This window comes from Copadichromis virginalis, linkage group LG22 (assembly GCF_057382275.1).
Source record: "Copadichromis virginalis isolate Kocher_CV1m ecotype Utaka linkage group LG22, C_Virginalis_male_GT1.1, whole genome shotgun sequence".
Taxonomy (NCBI): Eukaryota; Metazoa; Chordata; class Actinopteri; order Cichliformes; family Cichlidae; genus Copadichromis; species Copadichromis virginalis.
The window spans coordinates 12,166,146-12,187,519 of record NC_140638.1 but is presented as its reverse complement, the minus strand read 5'-3'; the positions used below and the strand labels follow the sequence as shown (position 1 = coordinate 12,187,519).

The 21,374-nt window shown below is 49.1% G+C and overlaps 27 non-coding genes across 27 annotated transcripts; all 27 read right to left on the bottom strand.

Annotated features, from left to right (window-relative positions):
- Nucleotides 1–36: 36 nt before the first annotated feature.
- On the bottom strand, nt 37–109 carry trnak-cuu (transfer RNA lysine (anticodon CUU)). The gene has a single exon. It is a non-coding gene; the product is annotated as a tRNA-Lys (tRNA).
- A 953-nt stretch (nt 110–1,062) lies between these two features.
- trnal-caa (transfer RNA leucine (anticodon CAA)) lies at nt 1,063–1,173 on the bottom strand. The gene is made up of 2 exons: nt 1,136–1,173; nt 1,063–1,108 (listed from the first exon to the last, which is right to left on the bottom strand). It is a non-coding gene; the product is annotated as a tRNA-Leu (tRNA).
- A 460-nt stretch (nt 1,174–1,633) lies between these two features.
- On the bottom strand, nt 1,634–1,706 carry trnak-cuu (transfer RNA lysine (anticodon CUU)). The gene has a single exon. It is a non-coding gene; the product is annotated as a tRNA-Lys (tRNA).
- Nucleotides 1,707–2,659: 953 nt separating this feature from the next.
- trnal-caa (transfer RNA leucine (anticodon CAA)) lies at nt 2,660–2,770 on the bottom strand. The gene is made up of 2 exons: nt 2,733–2,770; nt 2,660–2,705 (listed from the first exon to the last, which is right to left on the bottom strand). It is a non-coding gene; the product is annotated as a tRNA-Leu (tRNA).
- Nucleotides 2,771–3,230: 460 nt separating this feature from the next.
- On the bottom strand, nt 3,231–3,303 carry trnak-cuu (transfer RNA lysine (anticodon CUU)). Its single transcript has one exon. It is a non-coding gene; the product is annotated as a tRNA-Lys (tRNA).
- A 953-nt stretch (nt 3,304–4,256) lies between these two features.
- trnal-caa (transfer RNA leucine (anticodon CAA)) lies at nt 4,257–4,367 on the bottom strand. The gene is made up of 2 exons: nt 4,330–4,367; nt 4,257–4,302 (listed from the first exon to the last, which is right to left on the bottom strand). It is a non-coding gene; the product is annotated as a tRNA-Leu (tRNA).
- Nucleotides 4,368–4,827: 460 nt separating this feature from the next.
- Nucleotides 4,828–4,900, bottom strand: trnak-cuu (transfer RNA lysine (anticodon CUU)). The gene has a single exon. It is a non-coding gene; the product is annotated as a tRNA-Lys (tRNA).
- A 953-nt stretch (nt 4,901–5,853) lies between these two features.
- On the bottom strand, nt 5,854–5,964 carry trnal-caa (transfer RNA leucine (anticodon CAA)). Its single transcript has 2 exons — nt 5,927–5,964; nt 5,854–5,899 (listed from the first exon to the last, which is right to left on the bottom strand). It is a non-coding gene; the product is annotated as a tRNA-Leu (tRNA).
- A 460-nt stretch (nt 5,965–6,424) lies between these two features.
- Nucleotides 6,425–6,497, bottom strand: trnak-cuu (transfer RNA lysine (anticodon CUU)). The gene has a single exon. It is a non-coding gene; the product is annotated as a tRNA-Lys (tRNA).
- A 953-nt stretch (nt 6,498–7,450) lies between these two features.
- On the bottom strand, nt 7,451–7,561 carry trnal-caa (transfer RNA leucine (anticodon CAA)). The gene is made up of 2 exons: nt 7,524–7,561; nt 7,451–7,496 (listed from the first exon to the last, which is right to left on the bottom strand). It is a non-coding gene; the product is annotated as a tRNA-Leu (tRNA).
- A 460-nt stretch (nt 7,562–8,021) lies between these two features.
- On the bottom strand, nt 8,022–8,094 carry trnak-cuu (transfer RNA lysine (anticodon CUU)). The gene has a single exon. It is a non-coding gene; the product is annotated as a tRNA-Lys (tRNA).
- A 953-nt stretch (nt 8,095–9,047) lies between these two features.
- trnal-caa (transfer RNA leucine (anticodon CAA)) lies at nt 9,048–9,158 on the bottom strand. Its single transcript has 2 exons — nt 9,121–9,158; nt 9,048–9,093 (listed from the first exon to the last, which is right to left on the bottom strand). It is a non-coding gene; the product is annotated as a tRNA-Leu (tRNA).
- A 460-nt stretch (nt 9,159–9,618) lies between these two features.
- Nucleotides 9,619–9,691, bottom strand: trnak-cuu (transfer RNA lysine (anticodon CUU)). The gene has a single exon. It is a non-coding gene; the product is annotated as a tRNA-Lys (tRNA).
- A 952-nt stretch (nt 9,692–10,643) lies between these two features.
- On the bottom strand, nt 10,644–10,754 carry trnal-caa (transfer RNA leucine (anticodon CAA)). Its single transcript has 2 exons — nt 10,717–10,754; nt 10,644–10,689 (listed from the first exon to the last, which is right to left on the bottom strand). It is a non-coding gene; the product is annotated as a tRNA-Leu (tRNA).
- Nucleotides 10,755–11,214: 460 nt separating this feature from the next.
- On the bottom strand, nt 11,215–11,287 carry trnak-cuu (transfer RNA lysine (anticodon CUU)). Its single transcript has one exon. It is a non-coding gene; the product is annotated as a tRNA-Lys (tRNA).
- Nucleotides 11,288–12,240: 953 nt separating this feature from the next.
- Nucleotides 12,241–12,351, bottom strand: trnal-caa (transfer RNA leucine (anticodon CAA)). Its single transcript has 2 exons — nt 12,314–12,351; nt 12,241–12,286 (listed from the first exon to the last, which is right to left on the bottom strand). It is a non-coding gene; the product is annotated as a tRNA-Leu (tRNA).
- Nucleotides 12,352–12,811: 460 nt separating this feature from the next.
- Nucleotides 12,812–12,884, bottom strand: trnak-cuu (transfer RNA lysine (anticodon CUU)). The gene has a single exon. It is a non-coding gene; the product is annotated as a tRNA-Lys (tRNA).
- Nucleotides 12,885–13,837: 953 nt separating this feature from the next.
- trnal-caa (transfer RNA leucine (anticodon CAA)) lies at nt 13,838–13,948 on the bottom strand. Its single transcript has 2 exons — nt 13,911–13,948; nt 13,838–13,883 (listed from the first exon to the last, which is right to left on the bottom strand). It is a non-coding gene; the product is annotated as a tRNA-Leu (tRNA).
- Nucleotides 13,949–14,408: 460 nt separating this feature from the next.
- trnak-cuu (transfer RNA lysine (anticodon CUU)) lies at nt 14,409–14,481 on the bottom strand. Its single transcript has one exon. It is a non-coding gene; the product is annotated as a tRNA-Lys (tRNA).
- A 953-nt stretch (nt 14,482–15,434) lies between these two features.
- On the bottom strand, nt 15,435–15,545 carry trnal-caa (transfer RNA leucine (anticodon CAA)). The gene is made up of 2 exons: nt 15,508–15,545; nt 15,435–15,480 (listed from the first exon to the last, which is right to left on the bottom strand). It is a non-coding gene; the product is annotated as a tRNA-Leu (tRNA).
- A 460-nt stretch (nt 15,546–16,005) lies between these two features.
- trnak-cuu (transfer RNA lysine (anticodon CUU)) lies at nt 16,006–16,078 on the bottom strand. The gene has a single exon. It is a non-coding gene; the product is annotated as a tRNA-Lys (tRNA).
- Nucleotides 16,079–17,031: 953 nt separating this feature from the next.
- Nucleotides 17,032–17,142, bottom strand: trnal-caa (transfer RNA leucine (anticodon CAA)). The gene is made up of 2 exons: nt 17,105–17,142; nt 17,032–17,077 (listed from the first exon to the last, which is right to left on the bottom strand). It is a non-coding gene; the product is annotated as a tRNA-Leu (tRNA).
- Nucleotides 17,143–17,602: 460 nt separating this feature from the next.
- Nucleotides 17,603–17,675, bottom strand: trnak-cuu (transfer RNA lysine (anticodon CUU)). Its single transcript has one exon. It is a non-coding gene; the product is annotated as a tRNA-Lys (tRNA).
- A 953-nt stretch (nt 17,676–18,628) lies between these two features.
- trnal-caa (transfer RNA leucine (anticodon CAA)) lies at nt 18,629–18,739 on the bottom strand. The gene is made up of 2 exons: nt 18,702–18,739; nt 18,629–18,674 (listed from the first exon to the last, which is right to left on the bottom strand). It is a non-coding gene; the product is annotated as a tRNA-Leu (tRNA).
- Nucleotides 18,740–19,199: 460 nt separating this feature from the next.
- trnak-cuu (transfer RNA lysine (anticodon CUU)) lies at nt 19,200–19,272 on the bottom strand. The gene has a single exon. It is a non-coding gene; the product is annotated as a tRNA-Lys (tRNA).
- Nucleotides 19,273–20,225: 953 nt separating this feature from the next.
- On the bottom strand, nt 20,226–20,336 carry trnal-caa (transfer RNA leucine (anticodon CAA)). The gene is made up of 2 exons: nt 20,299–20,336; nt 20,226–20,271 (listed from the first exon to the last, which is right to left on the bottom strand). It is a non-coding gene; the product is annotated as a tRNA-Leu (tRNA).
- Nucleotides 20,337–20,796: 460 nt separating this feature from the next.
- On the bottom strand, nt 20,797–20,869 carry trnak-cuu (transfer RNA lysine (anticodon CUU)). Its single transcript has one exon. It is a non-coding gene; the product is annotated as a tRNA-Lys (tRNA).
- Nucleotides 20,870–21,374: the final 505 nt, after the last annotated feature.

Sequence of the window (21,374 nt, the reverse complement as noted above, 5' to 3'; positions counted from 1 at the left end):
TTTTCGCTCTTGCGCGCATTTGCACAAAAGTCCCCTCGCCCAACGTGGGGCTCGAACCCACGACCCTGAGATTAAGAGTCTCATGCTCTCCCGACTGAGCTAGCTGGGCTTCTTCGGCAGCAAGGCTTTAAGATGGACACAGGTTCTTATAGCTGGGGGAGGTTGACTAGCATTTCAAGCGCAGGCAAAGAAAGCACAGGCTACTTTCAAGTTTTTCTATCATCCATTCAAGCTCTTATGTCCTTGTATGCATGCCACACCACGGGGCATGCTCCGATTGAGACGACTGAATGTCTCCCGGGGAATCTTCTCCCCAGATCTGGACCAGGGCATCACTGAGCTCCTGGACAGTCTGAGTTCCAACCTGGTGGTGTCAGATGGACCAAAGCTAAATGTCCCAGGGGTGTTGTATTGAATTTTGGTCAAGTAGGCCAATATAGGGTTGGGGGGTGGGGAGTGTCGGTCAGCGGTATCAGTCCCCACGCAAACTGCCTGCATACTCTTGTCGGATGAGGCCGGGCAGCAGGAAGAAAGCCAGGAGCCATTGCACCAGCGTAGGGTCTGACAGTGGGTCGGAGAATTTCATGCCCATACCTAACTGCACTCATTGTGCCGTTGCCTTGCCTGTAGAGGCCTGTGCATACCTCAGTGCATGTGCCTCTCCAGACCATCACTGACCCACCAGCAAAGCACTCATAATCAAGGATGTTACATTCAGCATAAAGTTCCCCACGACTTCTCGGGAAGCTTTCACATGTGTTATATGTTCTAAGGTTAAATCCGCTGTCCTCTGTGAAAAGCACAGGGTGCCAGTGGTGGAGGTGGCAATTCTGGTATTCCATGACAAATGCCAGATACAAGCGGGATTTCAATTCAGGCTTCCACTTAGAAAGCAGAGCTCTGTCATGTTAACGAAAGCTCTTCACTACAAAAGTTCCTATAAGCTGCAAAGCTGATTTCACAGCAACCCTACAGCTACCTCAACAAGCCGCACTTTGTTGAGTTTAACACACAAAGGTTGATGAAGCTCTTGAAAACATATTTTTAAGTAAAGAAAGTAGATGTCAGGAGTGGGATTTGAACCCACGCCTCCATTTGGAGACCAGAAGTCCCTTTTGTCTGGAAGGAGCCTATCCTTGAGTCTGGCGCCTTAGACCACTCGGCCATCCTGACGAGTTGACCAACAACCTCTTCAAAGTCATCCTGGATGTTCAAATGTCCCAACCACCTCAGCAGGCTCCTTTCGATGTGGAGGAGTTGCAGCTGTAATCTGAGTTCCTCCTGAAATACTAAGCTTGTCATCCAATCTCCGAGGCCGAGCACTGCCACCCGACGGAGAAAACTCATTGCCGCTGCTTATATCTGTGAGCTCATGCTTTCATTCACTACCCACAGTTTGTGACCCTAAGTGAGAGTAGGGATGCAGGTAAACCTAGAGTGTTGCTTTTTCGCTAAGCTCTCTTGAAATTTAGTCCAGAAGCATCAAATGGTGGAGACGTGGACTTGTGCAGACACGACAGTGTAACTTTGGTTTCTGTTACCATACATTCATCTTCCTTTGCACAACACGCCATTTGCTGTTCTCTATACACACGTGTTTTCTCTCTTGCGGGCATTTGCACAAAAGTCCCCTCGCCCAACGTGGGGCTCGAACCCACGACCCTGAGATTAAGAGTCTCATGCTCTCCCGACTGAGCTAGCTGGGCTTCTTCAGCAGCAAGGCTTTAAGATGGACACAGGTTCTTATAGCTGGGGGAGGTTGACTAGCATTTCAAGCGCAGGCAAAGAAAGCACAGGCTACTTTCAAGTTTTTCTATCATCCATTCAAGCTCTTATGTCCTTGTATGCATGCCACACCACGGGGCATGCTCCGATTGAGACGACTGAATGTCTCCCGGGGAATCTTCTCCCCAGATCTGGACCAGGGCATCACTGAGCTCCTGGACAGTCTGAGTTCCAACCTGGTGGTGTCAGATGGACCAAAGCTAAATGTCCCAGGGGTGTTGTATTGAATTTTGGTCAAGTAGGCCAATATAGGGTTGGGGGGTGGGGAGTGTCGGTCAGCGGTATCAGTCCCCACGCAAACTGCCTGCATACTCTTGTCGGATGAGGCCGGGCAGCAGGAAGAAAGCCAGGAGCCATTGCACCAGCGTAGGGTCTGACAGTGGGTCGGAGAATTTCATGCCCATACCTAACTGCACTCATTGTGCCGTTGCCTTGCCTGTAGAGGCCTGTGCATACCTCAGTGCATGTGCCTCTCCAGACCATCACTGACCCACCAGCAAAGCACTCATAATCAAGGATGTTACATTCAGCATAAAGTTCCCCACGACTTCTCGGGAAGCTTTCACATGTGTTATATGTTCTAAGGTTAAATCCGCTGTCCTCTGTGAAAAGCACAGGGTGCCAGTGGTGGAGGTGGCAATTCTGGTATTCCATGACAAATGCCAGATACAAGCGGGATTTCAATTCAGGCTTCCACTTAGAAAGCAGAGCTCTGTCATGTTAACGAAAGCTCTTCACTACAAAAGTTCCTATAAGCTGCAAAGCTGATTTCACAGCAACCCTACAGCTACCTCAACAAGCCGCACTTTGTTGAGTTTAACACACAAAGGTTGATGAAGCTCTTGAAAACATATTTTTAAGTAAAGAAAGTAGATGTCAGGAGTGGGATTTGAACCCACGCCTCCATTTGGAGACCAGAAGTCCCTTTTGTCTGGAAGGAGCCTATCCTTGAGTCTGGCGCCTTAGACCACTCGGCCATCCTGACGAGTTGACCAACAACCTCTTCAAAGTCATCCTGGATGTTCAAATGTCCCAACCACCTCAGCAGGCTCCTTTCGATGTGGAGGAGTTGCAGCTGTAATCTGAGTTCCTCCTGAAATACTAAGCTTGTCATCCAATCTCCGAGGCCGAGCACTGCCACCCGACGGAGAAAACTCATTGCCGCTGCTTATATCTGTGAGCTCATGCTTTCATTCACTACCCACAGTTTGTGACCCTAAGTGAGAGTAGGGATGCAGGTAAACCTAGAGTGTTGCTTTTTCGCTAAGCTCTCTTGAAATTTAGTCCAGAAGCATCAAATGGTGGAGACGTGGACTTGTGCAGACACGACAGTGTAACTTTGGTTTCTGTTACCATACATTCATCTTCCTTTGCACAACACGCCATTTGCTGTTCTCTATACACACGTGTTTTCTCTCTTGCGGGTATTTGCACAAAAGTCCCCTCGCCCAACGTGGGGCTCGAACCCACGACCCTGAGATTAAGAGTCTCATGCTCTCCCGACTGAGCTAGCTGGGCTTCTTCGGCAGCAAGGCTTTAAGATGGACACAGGTTCTTATAGCTGGGGGAGGTTGACTAGCATTTCAAGCGCAGGCAAAGAAAGCACAGGCTACTTTCAAGTTTTTCTATCATCCATTCAAGCTCTTATGTCCTTGTATGCATGCCACACCACGGGGCATGCTCCGATTGAGACGACTGAATGTCTCCCGGGGAATCTTCTCCCCAGATCTGGACCAGGGCATCACTGAGCTCCTGGACAGTCTGAGTTCCAACCTGGTGGTGTCAGATGGACCAAAGCTAAATGTCCCAGGGGTGTTGTATTGAATTTTGGTCAAGTAGGCCAATATAGGGTTGGGGGGTGGGGAGTGTCGGTCAGCGGTATCAGTCCCCACGCAAACTGCCTGCATACTCTTGTCGGATGAGGCCGGGCAGCAGGAAGAAAGCCAGGAGCCATTGCACCAGCGTAGGGTCTGACAGTGGGTCGGAGAATTTCATGCCCATACCTAACTGCACTCATTGTGCCGTTGCCTTGCCTGTAGAGGCCTGTGCATACCTCAGTGCATGTGCCTCTCCAGACCATCACTGACCCACCAGCAAAGCACTCATAATCAAGGATGTTACATTCAGCATAAAGTTCCCCACGACTTCTCGGGAAGCTTTCACATGTGTTATATGTTCTAAGGTTAAATCCGCTGTCCTCTGTGAAAAGCACAGGGTGCCAGTGGTGGAGGTGGCAATTCTGGTATTCCATGACAAATGCCAGATACAAGCGGGATTTCAATTCAGGCTTCCACTTAGAAAGCAGAGCTCTGTCATGTTAACGAAAGCTCTTCACTACAAAAGTTCCTATAAGCTGCAAAGCTGATTTCACAGCAACCCTACAGCTACCTCAACAAGCCGCACTTTGTTGAGTTTAACACACAAAGGTTGATGAAGCTCTTGAAAACATATTTTTAAGTAAAGAAAGTAGATGTCAGGAGTGGGATTTGAACCCACGCCTCCATTTGGAGACCAGAAGTCCCTTTTGTCTGGAAGGAGCCTATCCTTGAGTCTGGCGCCTTAGACCACTCGGCCATCCTGACGAGTTGACCAACAACCTCTTCAAAGTCATCCTGGATGTTCAAATGTCCCAACCACCTCAGCAGGCTCCTTTCGATGTGGAGGAGTTGCAGCTGTAATCTGAGTTCCTCCTGAAATACTAAGCTTGTCATCCAATCTCCGAGGCCGAGCACTGCCACCCGACGGAGAAAACTCATTGCCGCTGCTTATATCTGTGAGCTCATGCTTTCATTCACTACCCACAGTTTGTGACCCTAAGTGAGAGTAGGGATGCAGGTAAACCTAGAGTGTTGCTTTTTCGCTAAGCTCTCTTGAAATTTAGTCCAGAAGCATCAAATGGTGGAGACGTGGACTTGTGCAGACACGACAGTGTAACTTTGGTTTCTGTTACCATACATTCATCTTCCTTTGCACAACACGCCATTTGCTGTTCTCTATACACACGTGTTTTCTCTCTTGCGGGCATTTGCACAAAAGTCCCCTCGCCCAACGTGGGGCTCGAACCCACGACCCTGAGATTAAGAGTCTCATGCTCTCCCGACTGAGCTAGCTGGGCTTCTTCAGCAGCAAGGCTTTAAGATGGACACAGGTTCTTATAGCTGGGGGAGGTTGACTAGCATTTCAAGCGCAGGCAAAGAAAGCACAGGCTACTTTCAAGTTTTTCTATCATCCATTCAAGCTCTTATGTCCTTGTATGCATGCCACACCACGGGGCATGCTCCGATTGAGACGACTGAATGTCTCCCGGGGAATCTTCTCCCCAGATCTGGACCAGGGCATCACTGAGCTCCTGGACAGTCTGAGTTCCAACCTGGTGGTGTCAGATGGACCAAAGCTAAATGTCCCAGGGGTGTTGTATTGAATTTTGGTCAAGTAGGCCAATATAGGGTTGGGGGGTGGGGAGTGTCGGTCAGCGGTATCAGTCCCCACGCAAACTGCCTGCATACTCTTGTCGGATGAGGCCGGGCAGCAGGAAGAAAGCCAGGAGCCATTGCACCAGCGTAGGGTCTGACAGTGGGTCGGAGAATTTCATGCCCATACCTAACTGCACTCATTGTGCCGTTGCCTTGCCTGTAGAGGCCTGTGCATACCTCAGTGCATGTGCCTCTCCAGACCATCACTGACCCACCAGCAAAGCACTCATAATCAAGGATGTTACATTCAGCATAAAGTTCCCCACGACTTCTCGGGAAGCTTTCACATGTGTTATATGTTCTAAGGTTAAATCCGCTGTCCTCTGTGAAAAGCACAGGGTGCCAGTGGTGGAGGTGGCAATTCTGGTATTCCATGACAAATGCCAGATACAAGCGGGATTTCAATTCAGGCTTCCACTTAGAAAGCAGAGCTCTGTCATGTTAACGAAAGCTCTTCACTACAAAAGTTCCTATAAGCTGCAAAGCTGATTTCACAGCAACCCTACAGCTACCTCAACAAGCCGCACTTTGTTGAGTTTAACACACAAAGGTTGATGAAGCTCTTGAAAACATATTTTTAAGTAAAGAAAGTAGATGTCAGGAGTGGGATTTGAACCCACGCCTCCATTTGGAGACCAGAAGTCCCTTTTGTCTGGAAGGAGCCTATCCTTGAGTCTGGCGCCTTAGACCACTCGGCCATCCTGACGAGTTGACCAACAACCTCTTCAAAGTCATCCTGGATGTTCAAATGTCCCAACCACCTCAGCAGGCTCCTTTCGATGTGGAGGAGTTGCAGCTGTAATCTGAGTTCCTCCTGAAATACTAAGCTTGTCATCCAATCTCCGAGGCCGAGCACTGCCACCCGACGGAGAAAACTCATTGCCGCTGCTTATATCTGTGAGCTCATGCTTTCATTCACTACCCACAGTTTGTGACCCTAAGTGAGAGTAGGGATGCAGGTAAACCTAGAGTGTTGCTTTTTCGCTAAGCTCTCTTGAAATTTAGTCCAGAAGCATCAAATGGTGGAGACGTGGACTTGTGCAGACACGACAGTGTAACTTTGGTTTCTGTTACCATACATTCATCTTCCTTTGCACAACACGCCATTTGCTGTTCTCTATACACACGTGTTTTCTCTCTTGCGGGCATTTGCACAAAAGTCCCCTCGCCCAACGTGGGGCTCGAACCCACGACCCTGAGATTAAGAGTCTCATGCTCTCCCGACTGAGCTAGCTGGGCTTCTTCAGCAGCAAGGCTTTAAGATGGACACAGGTTCTTATAGCTGGGGGAGGTTGACTAGCATTTCAAGCGCAGGCAAAGAAAGCACAGGCTACTTTCAAGTTTTTCTATCATCCATTCAAGCTCTTATGTCCTTGTATGCATGCCACACCACGGGGCATGCTCCGATTGAGACGACTGAATGTCTCCCGGGGAATCTTCTCCCCAGATCTGGACCAGGGCATCACTGAGCTCCTGGACAGTCTGAGTTCCAACCTGGTGGTGTCAGATGGACCAAAGCTAAATGTCCCAGGGGTGTTGTATTGAATTTTGGTCAAGTAGGCCAATATAGGGTTGGGGGGTGGGGAGTGTCGGTCAGCGGTATCAGTCCCCACGCAAACTGCCTGCATACTCTTGTCGGATGAGGCCGGGCAGCAGGAAGAAAGCCAGGAGCCATTGCACCAGCGTAGGGTCTGACAGTGGGTCGGAGAATTTCATGCCCATACCTAACTGCACTCATTGTGCCGTTGCCTTGCCTGTAGAGGCCTGTGCATACCTCAGTGCATGTGCCTCTCCAGACCATCACTGACCCACCAGCAAAGCACTCATAATCAAGGATGTTACATTCAGCATAAAGTTCCCCACGACTTCTCGGGAAGCTTTCACATGTGTTATATGTTCTAAGGTTAAATCCGCTGTCCTCTGTGAAAAGCACAGGGTGCCAGTGGTGGAGGTGGCAATTCTGGTATTCCATGACAAATGCCAGATACAAGCGGGATTTCAATTCAGGCTTCCACTTAGAAAGCAGAGCTCTGTCATGTTAACGAAAGCTCTTCACTACAAAAGTTCCTATAAGCTGCAAAGCTGATTTCACAGCAACCCTACAGCTACCTCAACAAGCCGCACTTTGTTGAGTTTAACACACAAAGGTTGATGAAGCTCTTGAAAACATATTTTTAAGTAAAGAAAGTAGATGTCAGGAGTGGGATTTGAACCCACGCCTCCATTTGGAGACCAGAAGTCCCTTTTGTCTGGAAGGAGCCTATCCTTGAGTCTGGCGCCTTAGACCACTCGGCCATCCTGACGAGTTGACCAACGACCTCTTCAAAGTCATCCTGGATGTTCAAATGTCCCAACCACCTCAGCAGGCTCCTTTCGATGTGGAGGAGTTGCAGCTGTAATCTGAGTTCCTCCTGAAATACTAAGCTTGTCATCCAATCTCCGAGGCCGAGCACTGCCACCCGACGGAGAAAACTCATTGCCGCTGCTTATATCTGTGAGCTCATGCTTTCATTCACTACCCACAGTTTGTGACCCTAGGTGAGAGTAGGGATGCAGGTAAACCTAGAGTGTTGCTTTTTCGCTAAGCTCTCTTGAAATTTAGTCCAGAAGCATCAAATGGTGGAGACGTGGACTTGTGCAGACACGACAGTGTAACTTTGGTTTCTGTTACCATACATTCATCTTCCTTTGCACAACACGCCATTTGCTGTTCTCTATACACACGTGTTTTCTCTCTTGCGGGCATTTGCACAAAAGTCCCCTCGCCCAACGTGGGGCTCGAACCCACGACCCTGAGATTAAGAGTCTCATGCTCTCCCGACTGAGCTAGCTGGGCTTCTTCAGCAGCAAGGCTTTAAGATGGACACAGGTTCTTATAGCTGGGGGAGGTTGACTAGCATTTCAAGCGCAGGCAAAGAAAGCACAGGCTACTTTCAAGTTTTTCTATCATCCATTCAAGCTCTTATGTCCTTGTATGCATGCCACACCACGGGGCATGCTCCGATTGAGACGACTGAATGTCTCCCGGGGAATCTTCTCCCCAGATCTGGACCAGGGCATCACTGAGCTCCTGGACAGTCTGAGTTCCAACCTGGTGGTGTCAGATGGACCAAAGCTAAATGTCCCAGGGGTGTTGTATTGAATTTTGGTCAAGTAGGCCAATATAGGGTTGGGGGGTGGGGAGTGTCGGTCAGCGGTATCAGTCCCCACGCAAACTGCCTGCATACTCTTGTCGGATGAGGCCGGGCAGCAGGAAGAAAGCCAGGAGCCATTGCACCAGCGTAGGGTCTGACAGTGGGTCGGAGAATTTCATGCCCATACCTAACTGCACTCATTGTGCCGTTGCCTTGCCTGTAGAGGCCTGTGCATACCTCAGTGCATGTGCCTCTCCAGACCATCACTGACCCACCAGCAAAGCACTCATAATCAAGGATGTTACATTCAGCATAAAGTTCCCCACGACTTCTCGGGAAGCTTTCACATGTGTTATATGTTCTAAGGTTAAATCCGCTGTCCTCTGTGAAAAGCACAGGGTGCCAGTGGTGGAGGTGGCAATTCTGGTATTCCATGACAAATGCCAGATACAAGCGGGATTTCAATTCAGGCTTCCACTTAGAAAGCAGAGCTCTGTCATGTTAACGAAAGCTCTTCACTACAAAAGTTCCTATAAGCTGCAAAGCTGATTTCACAGCAACCCTACAGCTACCTCAACAAGCCGCACTTTGTTGAGTTTAACACACAAAGGTTGATGAAGCTCTTGAAAACATATTTTTAAGTAAAGAAAGTAGATGTCAGGAGTGGGATTTGAACCCACGCCTCCATTTGGAGACCAGAAGTCCCTTTTGTCTGGAAGGAGCCTATCCTTGAGTCTGGCGCCTTAGACCACTCGGCCATCCTGACGAGTTGACCAACCACCTCTTCAAAGTCATCCTGGATGTTCAAATGTCCCAACCACCTCAGCAGGCTCCTTTCGATGTGGAGGAGTTGCAGCTGTAATCTGAGTTCCTCCTGAAATACTAAGCTTGTCATCCAATCTCCGAGGCCGAGCACTGCCACCCGACGGAGAAAACTCATTGCCGCTGCTTATATCTGTGAGCTCATGCTTTCATTCACTACCCACAGTTTGTGACCCTAAGTGAGAGTAGGGATGCAGGTAAACCTAGAGTGTTGCTTTTTCGCTAAGCTCTCTTGAAATTTAGTCCAGAAGCATCAAATGGTGGAGACGTGGACTTGTGCAGACACGACAGTGTAACTTTGGTTTCTGTTACCATACATTCATCTTCCTTTGCACAACACGCCATTTGCTGTTCTCTATACACACGTGTTTTCTCTCTTGCGGGCATTTGCACAAAAGTCCCCTCGCCCAACGTGGGGCTCGAACCCACGACCCTGAGATTAAGAGTCTCATGCTCTCCCGACTGAGCTAGCTGGGCTTCTTCAGCAGCAAGGCTTTAAGATGGACACAGGTTCTTATAGCTGGGGGAGGTTGACTAGCATTTCAAGCGCAGGCAAAGAAAGCACAGGCTACTTTCAAGTTTTTCTATCATCCATTCAAGCTCTTATGTCCTTGTATGCATGCCACACCACGGGGCATGCTCCGATTGAGACGACTGAATGTCTCCCGGGGAATCTTCTCCCCAGATCTGGACCAGGGCATCACTGAGCTCCTGGACAGTCTGAGTTCCAACCTGGTGGTGTCAGATGGACCAAAGCTAAATGTCCCAGGGGTGTTGTATTGAATTTTGGTCAAGTAGGCCAATATAGGGTTGGGGGGTGGGGAGTGTCGGTCAGCGGTATCAGTCCCCACGCAAACTGCCTGCATACTCTTGTCGGATGAGGCCGGGCAGCAGGAAGAAAGCCAGGAGCCATTGCACCAGCGTAGGGTCTGACAGTGGGTCGGAGAATTTCATGCCCATACCTAACTGCACTCATTGTGCCGTTGCCTTGCCTGTAGAGGCCTGTGCATACCTCAGTGCATGTGCCTCTCCAGACCATCACTGACCCACCAGCAAAGCACTCATAATCAAGGATGTTACATTCAGCATAAAGTTCCCCACGACTTCTCGGGAAGCTTTCACATGTGTTATATGTTCTAAGGTTAAATCCGCTGTCCTCTGTGAAAAGCACAGGGTGCCAGTGGTGGAGGTGGCAATTCTGGTATTCCATGACAAATGCCAGATACAAGCGGGATTTCAATTCAGGCTTCCACTTAGAAAGCAGAGCTCTGTCATGTTAACGAAAGCTCTTCACTACAAAAGTTCCTATAAGCTGCAAAGCTGATTTCACAGCAACCCTACAGCTACCTCAACAAGCCGCACTTTGTTGAGTTTAACACACAAAGGTTGATGAAGCTCTTGAAAAATATTTTTAAGTAAAGAAAGTAGATGTCAGGAGTGGGATTTGAACCCACGCCTCCATTTGGAGACCAGAAGTCCCTTTTGTCTGGAAGGAGCCTATCCTTGAGTCTGGCGCCTTAGACCACTCGGCCATCCTGACGAGTTGACCAACGACCTCTTCAAAGTCATCCTGGATGTTCAAATGTCCCAACCACCTCAGCAGGCTCCTTTCGATGTGGAGGAGTTGCAGCTGTAATCTGAGTTCCTCCTGAAATACTAAGCTTGTCATCCAATCTCCGAGGCCGAGCACTGCCACCCGACGGAGAAAACTCATTGCCGCTGCTTATATCTGTGAGCTCATGCTTTCATTCACTACCCACAGTTTGTGACCCTAGGTGAGAGTAGGGATGCAGGTAAACCTAGAGTGTTGCTTTTTCGCTAAGCTCTCTTGAAATTTAGTCCAGAAGAATCAAATGGTGGAGACGTGGACTTGTGCAGACACGACAGTGTAACTTTGGTTTCTGTTACCATACATTCATCTTCCTTTGCACAACACGCCATTTGCTGTTCTCTATACACACGTGTTTTCGCTCTTGCGCGCATTTGCACAAAAGTCCCCTCGCCCAACGTGGGGCTCGAACCCACGACCCTGAGATTAAGAGTCTCATGCTCTCCCGACTGAGCTAGCTGGGCTTCTTCGGCAGCAAGGCTTTAAGATGGACACAGGTTCTTATAGCTGGGGGAGGTTGACTAGCATTTCAAGCGCAGGCAAAGAAAGCACAGGCTACTTTCAAGTTTTTCTATCATCCATTCAAGCTCTTATGTCCTTGTATGCATGCCACACCACGGGGCATGCTCCGATTGAGACGACTGAATGTCTCCCGGGGAATCTTCTCCCCAGATCTGGACCAGGGCATCACTGAGCTCCTGGACAGTCTGAGTTCCAACCTGGTGGTGTCAGATGGACCAAAGCTAAATGTCCCAGGGGTGTTGTATTGAATTTTGGTCAAGTAGGCCAATATAGGGTTGGGGGGTGGGGAGTGTCGGTCAGCGGTATCAGTCCCCACGCAAACTGCCTGCATACTCTTGTCGGATGAGGCCGGGCAGCAGGAAGAAAGCCAGGAGCCATTGCACCAGCGTAGGGTCTGACAGTGGGTCGGAGAATTTCATGCCCATACCTAACTGCACTCATTGTGCCGTTGCCTTGCCTGTAGAGGCCTGTGCATACCTCAGTGCATGTGCCTCTCCAGACCATCACTGACCCACCAGCAAAGCACTCATAATCAAGGATGTTACATTCAGCATAAAGTTCCCCACGACTTCTCGGGAAGCTTTCACATGTGTTATATGTTCTAAGGTTAAATCCGCTGTCCTCTGTGAAAAGCACAGGGTGCCAGTGGTGGAGGTGGCAATTCTGGTATTCCATGACAAATGCCAGATACAAGCGGGATTTCAATTCAGGCTTCCACTTAGAAAGCAGAGCTCTGTCATGTTAACGAAAGCTCTTCACTACAAAAGTTCCTATAAGCTGCAAAGCTGATTTCACAGCAACCCTACAGCTACCTCAACAAGCCGCACTTTGTTGAGTTTAACACACAAAGGTTGATGAAGCTCTTGAAAACATATTTTTAAGTAAAGAAAGTAGATGTCAGGAGTGGGATTTGAACCCACGCCTCCATTTGGAGACCAGAAGTCCCTTTTGTCTGGAAGGAGCCTATCCTTGAGTCTGGCGCCTTAGACCACTCGGCCATCCTGACGAGTTGACCAACAACCTCTTCAAAGTCATCCTGGATGTTCAAATGTCCCAACCACCTCAGCAGGCTCCTTTCGATGTGGAGGAGTTGCAGCTGTAATCTGAGTTCCTCCTGAAATACTAAGCTTGTCATCCAATCTCCGAGGCCGAGCACTGCCACCCGACGGAGAAAACTCATTGCCGCTGCTTATATCTGTGAGCTCATGCTTTCATTCACTACCCACAGTTTGTGACCCTAAGTGAGAGTAGGGATGCAGGTAAACCTAGAGTGTTGCTTTTTCGCTAAGCTCTCTTGAAATTTAGTCCAGAAGCATCAAATGGTGGAGACGTGGACTTGTGCAGACACGACAGTGTAACTTTGGTTTCTGTTACCATACATTCATCTTCCTTTGCACAACACGCCATTTGCTGTTCTCTATACACACGTGTTTTCTCTCTTGCGGGCATTTGCACAAAAGTCCCCTCGCCCAACGTGGGGCTCGAACCCACGACCCTGAGATTAAGAGTCTCATGCTCTCCCGACTGAGCTAGCTGGGCTTCTTCAGCAGCAAGGCTTTAAGATGGACACAGGTTCTTATAGCTGGGGGAGGTTGACTAGCATTTCAAGCGCAGGCAAAGAAAGCACAGGCTACTTTCAAGTTTTTCTATCATCCATTCAAGCTCTTATGTCCTTGTATGCATGCCACACCACGGGGCATGCTCCGATTGAGACGACTGAATGTCTCCCGGGGAATCTTCTCCCCAGATCTGGACCAGGGCATCACTGAGCTCCTGGACAGTCTGAGTTCCAACCTGGTGGTGTCAGATGGACCAAAGCTAAATGTCCCAGGGGTGTTGTATTGAATTTTGGTCAAGTAGGCCAATATAGGGTTGGGGGGTGGGGAGTGTCGGTCAGCGGTATCAGTCCCCACGCAAACTGCCTGCATACTCTTGTCGGATGAGGCCGGGCAGCAGGAAGAAAGCCAGGAGCCATTGCACCAGCGTAGGGTCTGACAGTGGGTCGGAGAATTTCATGCCCATACCTAACTGCACTCATTGTGCCGTTGCCTTGCCTGTAGAGGCCTGTGCATACCTCAGTGCATGTGCCTCTCCAGACCATCACTGACCCACCAGCAAAGCACTCATAATCAAGGATGTTACATTCAGCATAAAGTTCCCCACGACTTCTCGGGAAGCTTTCACATGTGTTATATGTTCTAAGGTTAAATCCGCTGTCCTCTGTGAAAAGCACAGGGTGCCAGTGGTGGAGGTGGCAATTCTGGTATTCCATGACAAATGCCAGATACAAGCGGGATTTCAATTCAGGCTTCCACTTAGAAAGCAGAGCTCTGTCATGTTAACGAAAGCTCTTCACTACAAAAGTTCCTATAAGCTGCAAAGCTGATTTCACAGCAACCCTACAGCTACCTCAACAAGCCGCACTTTGTTGAGTTTAACACACAAAGGTTGATGAAGCTCTTGAAAACATATTTTTAAGTAAAGAAAGTAGATGTCAGGAGTGGGATTTGAACCCACGCCTCCATTTGGAGACCAGAAGTCCCTTTTGTCTGGAAGGAGCCTATCCTTGAGTCTGGCGCCTTAGACCACTCGGCCATCCTGACGAGTTGACCAACAACCTCTTCAAAGTCATCCTGGATGTTCAAATGTCCCAACCACCTCAGCAGGCTCCTTTCGATGTGGAGGAGTTGCAGCTGTAATCTGAGTTCCTCCTGAAATACTAAGCTTGTCATCCAATCTCCGAGGCCGAGCACTGCCACCCGACGGAGAAAACTCATTGCCGCTGCTTATATCTGTGAGCTCATGCTTTCATTCACTACCCACAGTTTGTGACCCTAAGTGAGAGTAGGGATGCAGGTAAACCTAGAGTGTTGCTTTTTCGCTAAGCTCTCTTGAAATTTAGTCCAGAAGCATCAAATGGTGGAGACGTGGACTTGTGCAGACACGACAGTGTAACTTTGGTTTCTGTTACCATACATTCATCTTCCTTTGCACAACACGCCATTTGCTGTTCTCTATACACACGTGTTTTCTCTCTTGCGGGTATTTGCACAAAAGTCCCCTCGCCCAACGTGGGGCTCGAACCCACGACCCTGAGATTAAGAGTCTCATGCTCTCCCGACTGAGCTAGCTGGGCTTCTTCGGCAGCAAGGCTTTAAGATGGACACAGGTTCTTATAGCTGGGGGAGGTTGACTAGCATTTCAAGCGCAGGCAAAGAAAGCACAGGCTACTTTCAAGTTTTTCTATCATCCATTCAAGCTCTTATGTCCTTGTATGCATGCCACACCACGGGGCATGCTCCGATTGAGACGACTGAATGTCTCCCGGGGAATCTTCTCCCCAGATCTGGACCAGGGCATCACTGAGCTCCTGGACAGTCTGAGTTCCAACCTGGTGGTGTCAGATGGACCAAAGCTAAATGTCCCAGGGGTGTTGTATTGAATTTTGGTCAAGTAGGCCAATATAGGGTTGGGGGGTGGGGAGTGTCGGTCAGCGGTATCAGTCCCCACGCAAACTGCCTGCATACTCTTGTCGGATGAGGCCGGGCAGCAGGAAGAAAGCCAGGAGCCATTGCACCAGCGTAGGGTCTGACAGTGGGTCGGAGAATTTCATGCCCATACCTAACTGCACTCATTGTGCCGTTGCCTTGCCTGTAGAGGCCTGTGCATACCTCAGTGCATGTGCCTCTCCAGACCATCACTGACCCACCAGCAAAGCACTCATAATCAAGGATGTTACATTCAGCATAAAGTTCCCCACGACTTCTCGGGAAGCTTTCACATGTGTTATATGTTCTAAGGTTAAATCCGCTGTCCTCTGTGAAAAGCACAGGGTGCCAGTGGTGGAGGTGGCAATTCTGGTATTCCATGACAAATGCCAGATACAAGCGGGATTTCAATTCAGGCTTCCACTTAGAAAGCAGAGCTCTGTCATGTTAACGAAAGCTCTTCACTACAAAAGTTCCTATAAGCTGCAAAGCTGATTTCACAGCAACCCTACAGCTACCTCAACAAGCCGCACTTTGTTGAGTTTAACACACAAAGGTTGATGAAGCTCTTGAAAACATATTTTTAAGTAAAGAAAGTAGATGTCAGGAGTGGGATTTGAACCCACGCCTCCATTTGGAGACCAGAAGTCCCTTTTGTCTGGAAGGAGCCTATCCTTGAGTCTGGCGCCTTAGACCACTCGGCCATCCTGACGAGTTGACCAACAACCTCTTCAAAGTCATCCTGGATGTTCAAATGTCCCAACCACCTCAGCAGGCTCCTTTCGATGTGGAGGAGTTGCAGCTGTAATCTGAGTTCCTCCTGAAATACTAAGCTTGTCATCCAATCTCCGAGGCCGAGCACTGCCACCCGACGGAGAAAACTCATTGCCGCTGCTTATATCTGTGAGCTCATGCTTTCATTCACTACCCACAGTTTGTGACCCTAAGTGAGAGTAGGGATGCAGGTAAACCTAGAGTGTTGCTTTTTCGCTAAGCTCTCTTGAAATTTAGTCCAGAAGCATCAAATGGTGGAGACGTGGACTTGTGCAGACACGACAGTGTAACTTTGGTTTCTGTTACCATACATTCATCTTCCTTTGCACAACACGCCATTTGCTGTTCTCTATACACACGTGTTTTCTCTCTTGCGGGCATTTGCACAAAAGTCCCCTCGCCCAACGTGGGGCTCGAACCCACGACCCTGAGATTAAGAGTCTCATGCTCTCCCGACTGAGCTAGCTGGGCTTCTTCAGCAGCAAGGCTTTAAGATGGACACAGGTTCTTATAGCTGGGGGAGGTTGACTAGCATTTCAAGCGCAGGCAAAGAAAGCACAGGCTACTTTCAAGTTTTTCTATCATCCATTCAAGCTCTTATGTCCTTGTATGCATGCCACACCACGGGGCATGCTCCGATTGAGACGACTGAATGTCTCCCGGGGAATCTTCTCCCCAGATCTGGACCAGGGCATCACTGAGCTCCTGGACAGTCTGAGTTCCAACCTGGTGGTGTCAGATGGACCAAAGCTAAATGTCCCAGGGGTGTTGTATTGAATTTTGGTCAAGTAGGCCAATATAGGGTTGGGGGGTGGGGAGTGTCGGTCAGCGGTATCAGTCCCCACGCAAACTGCCTGCATACTCTTGTCGGATGAGGCCGGGCAGCAGGAAGAAAGCCAGGAGCCATTGCACCAGCGTAGGGTCTGACAGTGGGTCGGAGAATTTCATGCCCATACCTAACTGCACTCATTGTGCCGTTGCCTTGCCTGTAGAGGCCTGTGCATACCTCAGTGCATGTGCCTCTCCAGACCATCACTGACCCACCAGCAAAGCACTCATAATCAAGGATGTTACATTCAGCATAAAGTTCCCCACGACTTCTCGGGAAGCTTTCACATGTGTTATATGTTCTAAGGTTAAATCCGCTGTCCTCTGTGAAAAGCACAGGGTGCCAGTGGTGGAGGTGGCAATTCTGGTATTCCATGACAAATGCCAGATACAAGCGGGATTTCAATTCAGGCTTCCACTTAGAAAGCAGAGCTCTGTCATGTTAACGAAAGCTCTTCACTACAAAAGTTCCTATAAGCTGCAAAGCTGATTTCACAGCAACCCTACAGCTACCTCAACAAGCCGCACTTTGTTGAGTTTAACACACAAAGGTTGATGAAGCTCTTGAAAACATATTTTTAAGTAAAGAAAGTAGATGTCAGGAGTGGGATTTGAACCCACGCCTCCATTTGGAGACCAGAAGTCCCTTTTGTCTGGAAGGAGCCTATCCTTGAGTCTGGCGCCTTAGACCACTCGGCCATCCTGACGAGTTGACCAACAACCTCTTCAAAGTCATCCTGGATGTTCAAATGTCCCAACCACCTCAGCAGGCTCCTTTCGATGTGGAGGAGTTGCAGCTGTAATCTGAGTTCCTCCTGAAATACTAAGCTTGTCATCCAATCTCCGAGGCCGAGCACTGCCACCCGACGGAGAAAACTCATTGCCGCTGCTTATATCTGTGAGCTCATGCTTTCATTCACTACCCACAGTTTGTGACCCTAAGTGAGAGTAGGGATGCAGGTAAACCTAGAGTGTTGCTTTTTCGCTAAGCTCTCTTGAAATTTAGTCCAGAAGCATCAAATGGTGGAGACGTGGACTTGTGCAGACACGACAGTGTAACTTTGGTTTCTGTTACCATACATTCATCTTCCTTTGCACAACACGCCATTTGCTGTTCTCTATACACACGTGTTTTCTCTCTTGCGGGCATTTGCACAAAAGTCCCCTCGCCCAACGTGGGGCTCGAACCCACGACCCTGAGATTAAGAGTCTCATGCTCTCCCGACTGAGCTAGCTGGGCTTCTTCAGCAGCAAGGCTTTAAGATGGACACAGGTTCTTATAGCTGGGGGAGGTTGACTAGCATTTCAAGCGCAGGCAAAGAAAGCACAGGCTACTTTCAAGTTTTTCTATCATCCATTCAAGCTCTTATGTCCTTGTATGCATGCCACACCACGGGGCATGCTCCGATTGAGACGACTGAATGTCTCCCGGGGAATCTTCTCCCCAGATCTGGACCAGGGCATCACTGAGCTCCTGGACAGTCTGAGTTCCAACCTGGTGGTGTCAGATGGACCAAAGCTAAATGTCCCAGGGGTGTTGTATTGAATTTTGGTCAAGTAGGCCAATATAGGGTTGGGGGGTGGGGAGTGTCGGTCAGCGGTATCAGTCCCCACGCAAACTGCCTGCATACTCTTGTCGGATGAGGCCGGGCAGCAGGAAGAAAGCCAGGAGCCATTGCACCAGCGTAGGGTCTGACAGTGGGTCGGAGAATTTCATGCCCATACCTAACTGCACTCATTGTGCCGTTGCCTTGCCTGTAGAGGCCTGTGCATACCTCAGTGCATGTGCCTCTCCAGACCATCACTGACCCACCAGCAAAGCACTCATAATCAAGGATGTTACATTCAGCATAAAGTTCCCCACGACTTCTCGGGAAGCTTTCACATGTGTTATATGTTCTAAGGTTAAATCCGCTGTCCTCTGTGAAAAGCACAGGGTGCCAGTGGTGGAGGTGGCAATTCTGGTATTCCATGACAAATGCCAGATACAAGCGGGATTTCAATTCAGGCTTCCACTTAGAAAGCAGAGCTCTGTCATGTTAACGAAAGCTCTTCACTACAAAAGTTCCTATAAGCTGCAAAGCTGATTTCACAGCAACCCTACAGCTACCTCAACAAGCCGCACTTTGTTGAGTTTAACACACAAAGGTTGATGAAGCTCTTGAAAACATATTTTTAAGTAAAGAAAGTAGATGTCAGGAGTGGGATTTGAACCCACGCCTCCATTTGGAGACCAGAAGTCCCTTTTGTCTGGAAGGAGCCTATCCTTGAGTCTGGCGCCTTAGACCACTCGGCCATCCTGACGAGTTGACCAACAACCTCTTCAAAGTCATCCTGGATGTTCAAATGTCCCAACCACCTCAGCAGGCTCCTTTCGATGTGGAGGAGTTGCAGCTGTAATCTGAGTTCCTCCTGAAATACTAAGCTTGTCATCCAATCTCCGAGGCCGAGCACTGCCACCCGACGGAGAAAACTCATTGCCGCTGCTTATATCTGTGAGCTCATGCTTTCATTCACTACCCACAGTTTGTGACCCTAAGTGAGAGTAGGGATGCAGGTAAACCTAGAGTGTTGCTTTTTCGCTAAGCTCTCTTGAAATTTAGTCCAGAAGCATCAAATGGTGGAGACGTGGACTTGTGCAGACACGACAGTGTAACTTTGGTTTCTGTTACCATACATTCATCTTCCTTTGCACAACACGCCATTTGCTGTTCTCTATACACACGTGTTTTCTCTCTTGCGGGTATTTGCACAAAAGTCCCCTCGCCCAACGTGGGGCTCGAACCCACGACCCTGAGATTAAGAGTCTCATGCTCTCCCGACTGAGCTAGCTGGGCTTCTTCGGCAGCAAGGCTTTAAGCTGGACACAGGTTCTTATAGCTGGGGGAGGTTGACTAGCATTTCAAGCGCAGGCAAAGAAAGCACAGGCTACTTTCAAGTTTTTCTATCATCCATTCAAGCTCTTATGTCCTTGTATGCATGCCACACCACGGGGCATGCTCCGATTGAGACGACTGAATGTCTCCCGGGGAATCTTCTCCCCAGATCTGGACCAGGGCATCACTGAGCTCCTGGACAGTCTGAGTTCCAACCTGGTGGTGTCAGATGGACCAAAGCTAAATGTCCCAGGGGTGTTGTATTGAATTTTGGTCAAGTAGGCCAATATAGGGTTGGGGGGTGGGGAGTGTCGGTCAGCGGTATCAGTCCCCACGCAAACTGCCTGCATACTCTTGTCGGATGAGGCCGGGCAGCAGGAAGAAAGCCAGGAGCCATTGCACCAGCGTAGGGTCTGACAGTGGGTCGGAGAATTTCATGCCCATACCTAACTGCACTCATTGTGCCGTTGCCTTGCCTGTAGAGGCCTGTGCATACCTCAGTGCATGTGCCTCTCCAGACCATCACTGACCCACCAGCAAAGCACTCATAATCAAGGATGTTACATTCAGCATAAAGTTCCCCACGACTTCTCGGGAAGCTTTCACATGTGTTATATGTTCTAAGGTTAAATCCGCTGTCCTCTGTGAAAAGCACAGGGTGCCAGTGGTGGAGGTGGCAATTCTGGTATTCCATGACAAATGCCAGATACAAGCGGGATTTCAATTCAGGCTTCCACTTAGAAAGCAGAGCTCTGTCATGTTAACGAAAGCTCTTCACTACAAAAGTTCCTATAAGCTGCAAAGCTGATTTCACAGCAACCCTACAGCTACCTCAACAAGCCGCACTTTGTTGAGTTTAACACACAAAGGTTGATGAAGCTCTTGAAAACATATTTTTAAGTAAAGAAAGTAGATGTCAGGAGTGGGATTTGAACCCACGCCTCCATTTGGAGACCAGAAGTCCCTTTTGTCTGGAAGGAGCCTATCCTTGAGTCTGGCGCCTTAGACCACTCGGCCATCCTGACGAGTTGACCAACAACCTCTTCAAAGTCATCCTGGATGTTCAAATGTCCCAACCACCTCAGCAGGCTCCTTTCGATGTGGAGGAGTTGCAGCTGTAATCTGAGTTCCTCCTGAAATACTAAGCTTGTCATCCAATCTCCGAGGCCGAGCACTGCCACCCGACGGAGAAAACTCATTGCCGCTGCTTATATCTGTGAGCTCATGCTTTCATTCACTACCCACAGTTTGTGACCCTAAGTGAGAGTAGGGATGCAGGTAAACCTAGAGTGTTGCTTTTTCGCTAAGCTCTCTTGAAATTTAGTCCAGAAGCATCAAATGGTGGAGACGTGGACTTGTGCAGACACGACAGTGTAACTTTGGTTTCTGTTACCATACATTCATCTTCCTTTGCACAACACGCCATTTGCTGTTCTCTATACACACGTGTTTTCTCTCTTGCGGGCATTTGCACAAAAGTCCCCTCGCCCAACGTGGGGCTCGAACCCACGACCCTGAGATTAAGAGTCTCATGCTCTCCCGACTGAGCTAGCTGGGCTTCTTCAGCAGCAAGGCTTTAAGATGGACACAGGTTCTTATAGCTGGGGGAGGTTGACTAGCATTTCAAGCGCAGGCAAAGAAAGCACAGGCTACTTTCAAGTTTTTCTATCATCCATTCAAGCTCTTATGTCCTTGTATGCATGCCACACCACGGGGCATGCTCCGATTGAGACGACTGAATGTCTCCCGGGGAATCTTCTCCCCAGATCTGGACCAGGGCATCACTGAGCTCCTGGACAGTCTGAGTTCCAACCTGGTGGTGTCAGATGGACCAAAGCTAAATGTCCCAGGGGTGTTGTATTGAATTTTGGTCAAGTAGGCCAATATAGGGTTGGGGGGTGGGGAGTGTCGGTCAGCGGTATCAGTCCCCACGCAAACTGCCTGCATACTCTTGTCGGATGAGGCCGGGCAGCAGGAAGAAAGCCAGGAGCCATTGCACCAGCGTAGGGTCTGACAGTGGGTCGGAGAATTTCATGCCCATACCTAACTGCACTCATTGTGCC